Raw genomic sequence first — 8030 nt, 5'->3', positions numbered from 1 at the left:
AATGAATTGAACTTTGTACTAGTCTTTTAGTTTACTTATAATAATAATATCACATAGTTGGTTCTCCATAAATAGTTGTTGAATAAATAATAATAATAATTATAGCTACCATTATAATTCTTATTTGAACACAAAATTATCCTCTCTCTAGGCAAGGGAATGTCACTTTTTGGCTGATATTTAGGAGATAATATTAAGTATATTACTATTCATTGTAATCCTCCTGAAAAGACTCTAATGTTTTAATTCTGGGATTTAACTAGTGAGCTAGAATAATGAAAAATTAAGTATCATGAGGAATGTGTTTATGGAGAATAAATAAAATGTTTTTCTGAAAAAAAAAATGGTGTTGCAAAGAACACTTCATCAATATGGCCTGTGTATTAGGCAACATCTTGTAAAATTATTAAATGAGTCACCTTTGGAACTGGCTTTAGGAAATAGGACAGATTCAATGTGATGATCTAAGATTCACTCTTTCTAGTTTCGTGACCTAGAATTTGTCTAACAATGAAGAACTCTTGCTACATTATTTCTCCTGCAATCTCAACTTTTTACTGCAATTGAGGAGTAATATAGTTTCTTAACATGGGGAATTAAGGAATGTCTAAAGTGGTACTGTCTACATGTTCAGTATTTTGGATAATTTTTCATCCAAAATAATCCAAAATAAATTTTTCTATCCCCATTTCTTAGCTCTAATTTCATTTCTTTACAGTTTGTTTTTTTTCGTCATTACCAACAGATTTACCTATTGCTAAACTCTTTTTTTTCACTTTAAACTTATAAACAGTATATTTGAGAATCTAGCTTAAATAAATGTTTGTAATAAAATACATATTCCCAAAAGAATTCAAGAATGAGTAAAGTGGCTAAGTATTGTATCATAAGCAAATTGAATATTTATAAAAAATTCTACCTTCTCCAGAGTTCCAAAGATAGATATTTAATGAATATTATAGCAGGTAGATTTCAAGATGCCTATCTTTCAAGTAATTCTAGCCTCTTGAAATTCATGCACTTCTTTCATGAAGGCAATACTTCTATTAGCAATGGTGCTGCCATGATGATCTGATTATTTCCACAGTCCTCGTTTCTTTGCAGCATCACTTTGGGGGTTAGTATTTCAATATTTGGATTTTGGAAGTATATAGCATTCAACCAATTATAACAACTTAATCCATACTGTGGTAAGACCATGTGGCAATAAGTTGATACTGTCCTCCAAAAGTTGGAACACAATTGTCATCCAAGCAAATGAGATGTCTTGGGAGTGTATTCTCTGGACTCAGTTAAATATTCAGAAGTTTGTGTCTTAGTCGACAGCTTGCTTGTAACTATATGAGATAATGCAGCGCAGAACCACATTTGTATGTCATTCACAAATTCCTGACCATTGCATACTATGGTATGTACCATTACATACATAATACCAATACTCCATTACATAATAACTATGCATTGCTGACTTTAAACTGAAAAATTACACTAACATTTGTCAGTTACTGGTATGAAAAAATGATTGATCTTACATCCTAGAGAAAAGGAGAGTATCTTATATTGAATGTGCAGCTTCACTTCCTGTCTGACATTTTTCTCAGCTTGTTGTCATTTTGGGAGCTCCACATTTGAAATAGGGCTAAAAGAAAGAGAGAAGGACAGAAAAGTCTACTTATTTGTTGTAATTTCTACCACAGGGTTCAATTATCATGGATGCTGTAGTAGGAGTTTCGAGTTCAAATTCATCCACAGACATGCAGAGGCTCACAAAACTCTTATTCTGAATTATAACATGCTGAAAAGCTAGTAAAACTCATCCTCCAAATTCATTCAGACTGAAAAAAGGGAATATTTAATATTCCTCCAACATATGCATCCTGTGACCAAAGAGCTGTAAAGAGTCTATTGCAGCTCAACTATTATCACCACAATGAGTATATTTTAAGTCTAAATTTTAGTGTAAAAAATATTTTAAATTAAGAAGCAAAGTTGGATTTAACAAGGAAAATATAGTAAGAAAAATAGGCTGAACCTGGAGGAAAATAAAATATAAAATTTCTGCAAAAAAGCACAGCCTAATGCTAGTATATGTTTACTTTTTTCCTAGGTGAGCGGGGGTGTTAGTTACGATTGAACATGTATTTGTTTTCTAGATGCCTAGAGGAGCTGAAGTATGTATTATCTAGAGCTTTAAGCATATGTAAATCATATGTGAATATGTTAATTAAATAATCAGTCATGTGAAAACAATAATTGTATCATCAAAGACTTGATCCACTTAATTTTGTTTTTATAAACTTCTAAAGACACTTAATTCATGCTTTAAATAAAACCTTGGTAATCCTGAAATATTATCAAATGGGTAAAATACAAAAGGTATATATATTTTTTATTTATGATAGAAAGTTAAATATGGCTTTTATTCAACTTTTAGGGAAGGTTTTATGATGTATTTTTCAAAGAAATACCCATTTTCAAAATGCAGGTTTGACACTCAGCTTATTCCCGTTATATTGGTCTGTAAATTTCACAAAAATGCTCAGTACTGAAGTTTCTGGTCAGGCCTTTGGAAACAAATCTTTATAATTCAAAATTTGTTTTAAGATTTATTCTTTATTTTTATTGGAATGTCACGCATACAGAGAGGAGGAAAGGAAGATCTTGTGTCCCAAATGGCACAATGGCCAGAGCTGCGCTGATCCTAGGCCAGGAGCCAGGAGCTACTTCCAGGTCTCCTACGTGGGTGCAGGATCCCAGCAGTTTGGTCCATCCTAGACTGCTTTCCCAGTCCACAAGCAGGGAGCTGGATGGGAAGCAGGGCTGCCGGGATTAAAACCGAAGCCCCTATGGGATCTCGTCTCATGCAAGGCAAGGATTTTTAGCTCCTAGGCTTCCATAATGGGCCAAGTTATTCAATTTTTTAAATCCTAATTATCTTTTTTTCCTTTTTTAAAATTAATTCCATTGCATTATGTGACACAGTTTTATAGGTACTGGGATTCCTCCCACCCCTCCCCAAACACTTCCCCCATTGTGGATTCCTCCACCTTGTTGCATAACCTAATTATCTTAATGGGTGATGATGACAAATAACTGAATTTTATACTTAGAAGGTCTATTGCCAGCTAAAGTTTCACTAGTTGTTGCAATAATTTAACATACTTTATAAATTTAATTATATATGTGACATTTTCTACAGTCCACTACCATGGATTTTATTGGGTTTGTATTCTCCACTCCAAAACTTAGCTTACACCTGTTAAAATAAGTAGAAATTGTGTTAGAAAAGTACTAAGTGAATGGGTTATTTGTGAAATTTAAGAGATATAATCTCAGACTTGATGTTTGTATGATTTTTTTCAGTGATCTTCCAAAAGTTCGTGGAAAACATGCATGATGAAAAAACTATGTGAAGATATGAAAAATTTTTACACCAAATTAAACTTATCTTTCGATTTCATTTTAAAAATGTTTTAAAGCACTCTGGCTTTATGAAGCTATCATGGTTACAAACTTCATAATTTAGAATCATGTAGTGAGGTTCTGGTAAAAGTGTTAGTGAGTTAATTGTGTGGTTCATTATGAAGTGAATGCAATGGAATTCAATTAGATAGAAGAATAATGTAGCCAAATAGCATATAAATGCTTTAGGAACACATTAAAAGATGTGATTTGCTTGAACAATATATTCTCAGTTGGGTTGGAGGCTTTTTCGGATTCATCAACAAATTTTTGTTCGGGGAAATAACCGTGCTTTCAACACAGATTTCCTGATTGTAATGGGTGACAGGCTCCAGGATGACTGTATCTATTCTCCCTGATGGATTTGGTGCCTCTTTAGGGCTGAACCTGTGCTTATTTTTCTCTCAGCATGACGATGGTGAGCTCTGCAGTAGTAGAGTGGGAGCTGGATATGTATTAGAGAGTATGGACTCCTGGGCCGTGAATAATAATGAAAAACTCTTCCATTCACTACACATTCAGGTTACATTCAGTTCAAACATTAAGGCTGCTAAGTAGGCATATACTATTTAGAAATATAGACTGTAATGAATGGTTTAGAAAAACATTAACATTCAACACAATATAAGTTCATAACATTTAAATTCACATTGCACCATTTTTCTATCAAAATTATTTTTCCTCCTTTGATATAAACTTAAAATGGTGATTAATGGTGCTAATTCAGCACTCTAAAAATTATTCAGATGGCTATTAGTTCAAAATAACATTGTTGGCCTTGCCTCTGTGTCATAACTGGGCATTACATCTTGGCATCGTTTCAAATTCTGGTTGTTCCACTTCCGATTCACTCTCTGTTGGGAAAGCGGAAGAATATGACTCAAGGCCTCCTGACTTTCCATTGGTTCCACTTCTAGCAGTTACAGCCACTTGGGGACTAAATCAATGGATGTAGGTGTGTCTCTCTTTTTCTATCTCTCCCACTTCCTGTGAATTGTCTTTCAAATAAAAACACAAATCCTCATTAAAATAATAAATTAGATAGCATTTTAATGCTTTCTTAATCTTAATTCAATTTATAAAGTTATCACAGAGCATGACATACAATGTAAAGCACAAAATTATGGCTCACAGATTCTTAAATGTATTTTTTTCAGAACCCTATAAAAATATAAATATTCTATGCAGAAAAATAAACAACCACAGTAAAATCTACATTATATTTTCAGTATTGATTAATTTGTTCAATTACTTAAATTCTGTACCAATTCTTTTTGCTTTCTCTGCTCTAACTGCCTGTATTATTGAGTGAAATAGATTAGAAAACATTAAGTTTTAAAGTATAACACATTGCGCTAATAATTATACTGCATGAAATGAAGAAAGAGAATAAACACCTAAACAACAAACAACTCAGAATCTGAGAGGAGAGTTATTTTATGTCAACTGATTCAAAGGAACACTAAGTGACACAGCGACTTCGAGGTAGCGAATAAAATTTGTGAATATAAATGCTTTTAAAAAATACGTGGGAACTAAAGTTATGATTTAAAAAAAAACTATTCATGGATTTTAAACAATTTTGCACAAACTAAACAGCTTTCACAAATACTTACAACACCAGAATCATATAGTCATAAGAGTGCCCACTTACCTACTCACTCAACCTCTTCATGATTTGGGTCTAATCATTTATTTAAAAGCCAGAAAATTGGGCTAGATTGAAACCAGGAGCCTGTAGTTCCATCCATGTATCCTACTGGGGTTGGAGATAGGGGGAGAAGCACTTTGATCATCAATTGTTACTTTCCCAGGTGCACTAGCAGGTGGTTGGATCAGAAATGGGGCAGCTTACACTCCATCTGGTGTCCATATTAGATGCTTGTATTGCAGGCAGCAGTTCGACCCACTCTGCCATGACACTGGCCCTATCATCCCCTATTATTAATGTCTTAAATTAATTTATTTGTCACAGCTTCAACCATTTTAAATTTTTTATTAATGGAAACACCTCATTTCTTCCTTTAATTTTTTGAAAGACATAGTTTCAATACACCCTACAATCACAGACCTAATCAACACTAACCAAAAGTACAATTCAACAAGCAAAAGTGCAATGACGATTCCACAGGAGTGTAAGTAAGGGCTAAAGACAATGGTTGTATCACAAGATGTATGTTTGATCCTCACACTTTTTTTGCATTGTATTTTACTGCCACATACCAAAGAAAACATATTTGTCTTTTTGAAACTGGCTTATTTCACTAAGCATATGGTCATGAATTGCATACATTTTGTTGCAAAAGACAGGATTTTGTTCTTTCGATGTATGAGTAGTGTTACACAGTATATATAAACCACATTTTAAAAATCTGGGCATTTAGTTGGTAGACATCTGGGTTGATGGTACATCTTAGCTATTTTAAACTGAACTGCAATCTCATCCCCTTTTAAACCCAAACTCCTGTCTACTCCAATCCTCATAGCCTCTAGAAATCAACATATATTATGTAGCACGTTCTGCAATGACTGTATATATGTTATCTGATGAATTTTGTGTCACTTTCGAGCAGAAACTGTGCTAATGCATCATAAAAACTCTGCCTTTTTGTGTGTGATTTATTGCATTCAACAAGATGTCTCACAGTCCCGTTCATTTTGCTACAAATGACAGGCTTCATGGATGAATTTTTCCAATGTGTATATGCCAGCGTCTGCATCCATTTATCTGATGATGAGCATTTTTATTTACTCCATATTTTGGCTATCATTAAATGTGATTAATTAACAGGATGGAGCATGTATTTCTGAAATAATGAGTTCATGTCTTTCAGCCATACACCCAGTAGTGGGATTGCCAGATCATGTGGCAGCTTAATTTCTAGTTTTTGTAAGAAAATATTTATAATGCTTCCCACAGTGGCTGAGATAATTTACGGTATCACCAATAGTGTATCACACTTCTTTCTCTACATCATTGCCAGCATTTTCTACTTTTGTATTTTTTTATAACAGTCATTGTGACAAGGGTGAAGTGATATATCATTATTTTGACTTGCATTTTCCCGATGGCTAGGGATATTAAGCATTTCTTTCATATATTTTTTGGCCGTTTACATTCATTCTTTTGAGGATTCTCCATTTAGTTTCTTTAAATATCTTCCTCCCTTCCTCCCTTCCTCCCTTCCTTCCTTCCTCCTTCCTTCTTTCCTTCCTCCTTCATTCCTTCTCCCTTCCTTCCTTATTTCTTTCCTTCTTTTGGGTATTGGTTTATTTCACTGAGTAGAACGGTCTCCAATTGGGATAATCTGTTGCAAATGTTAGAATTTTATGTTTTTAATGGATTAGTAGTATTCCATAGAGTAGATGTAGCACGGTTTGTTTATCCGTTCCTCTTTCAATGCGCATGTAGGTAGTTTCCATGTCTTAGCTATTATAGATTGTGCTGCTATAAATATAGGACTATAGGTCACATCCTCATATGAAAATTTTATTTCCCTTGTATATATTGCCAGAAGTAGGATAGCTGAGTCACATGGTCAATCACTTTTCAGATATCTTAGCATTTTCTATACTGACTCCCATAGTGGTTGTACTAGCCTACAGTCTTACCAACAGCAAAGTAGGGTACCTTTCTCCTTGCATCTACCCAGCAAGTGATGTTAGTTGGATTCTGAATGTAGGACAGTCTCACTGGAGTAGGGTGGAACTTCAATGTCATTTTTTTATTTCCATGATGGCTAGGGAGCCTGAGAATTTTTTCATATGTCTGTTAGCCATTTGAATTTGTTCTTTTGAAAAATGTATGTTCAGTACTCGCTTCGGCAGCACATATACTAAAATCGGAATGATACAGAGAAGATTAGCATGGCCACTGAGCAAGGATGACACGCAAATTCGTGAAAAATGTATATTCATTTCCATTGCCATTTCTTCACTGGGTTGTTCTTAAATTAATTGGTTGTTATCCTGTTGAGTTTTTAAAGTCAATGACATAATACATATTAACTCATTGTCAGAAAATCATATTTATCTCATTCTTTTGGATATATCTTCTTGTGCAAGAGCTTCTGAATTTAACATACTCCCATCTAACTGGTTTTATTATTGTTGATTTTGATTTTGAGATCTTAGCCAAGAAATATTGTTTCTATTATTGTCTTGAAGTAGTTCACTTAAAGTTTCTTCTAGCAATGTCACAATTTTAGGCCTGACATTTAGGATTTTTTTTCTCTCACCAATTTTTTAGTATGATAAACAGTAAGGATTTAATTTCATTCTTCTACGTACATATGTACAGTTTTGCTAACACTAATTTTAAAGAGATTCTCTTCTTTAATATATATTCTTGGCTCCTCTATCAAAATTACACAAAATTATTTGTGTGCATTCATTTCTGTGTCATTCTATTCCTTTCCATTGATCTATGTGCCAGTGTTTTTTGTTTGTTTTTATGTTTTTTTAAGCAGCCGTAAGGGTCAGAGCTGCACCTATCTGAAGCCAAGAGCCTAAAGACTCTTCTGGGTATCCCACATAGGTGCAAGATCCCAAAGCTTTGAGCCATCCTC

General features: G+C 33.8%; 1 non-coding gene across 1 annotated transcript; it reads left to right on the top strand.

The window, feature by feature from the left end:
• Positions 1-7274: 7274 nt before the first annotated feature.
• LOC118759983 (U6 spliceosomal RNA) lies at positions 7275-7381 on the top strand. The gene has a single exon (XR_004996507.2). It is a non-coding gene; the product is annotated as a U6 spliceosomal RNA (small nuclear RNA).
• The last annotated feature ends 649 nt before the right edge of the window (positions 7382-8030 follow it).

Source organism: Ochotona princeps, chromosome 14, assembly GCF_030435755.1.
Source record: "Ochotona princeps isolate mOchPri1 chromosome 14, mOchPri1.hap1, whole genome shotgun sequence".
NCBI classification, from domain to species: Eukaryota; Metazoa; Chordata; class Mammalia; order Lagomorpha; family Ochotonidae; genus Ochotona; species Ochotona princeps.
Note: the sequence above shows the minus strand (reverse complement) of the source record. Positions and strands in the feature narration are given on the sequence as shown.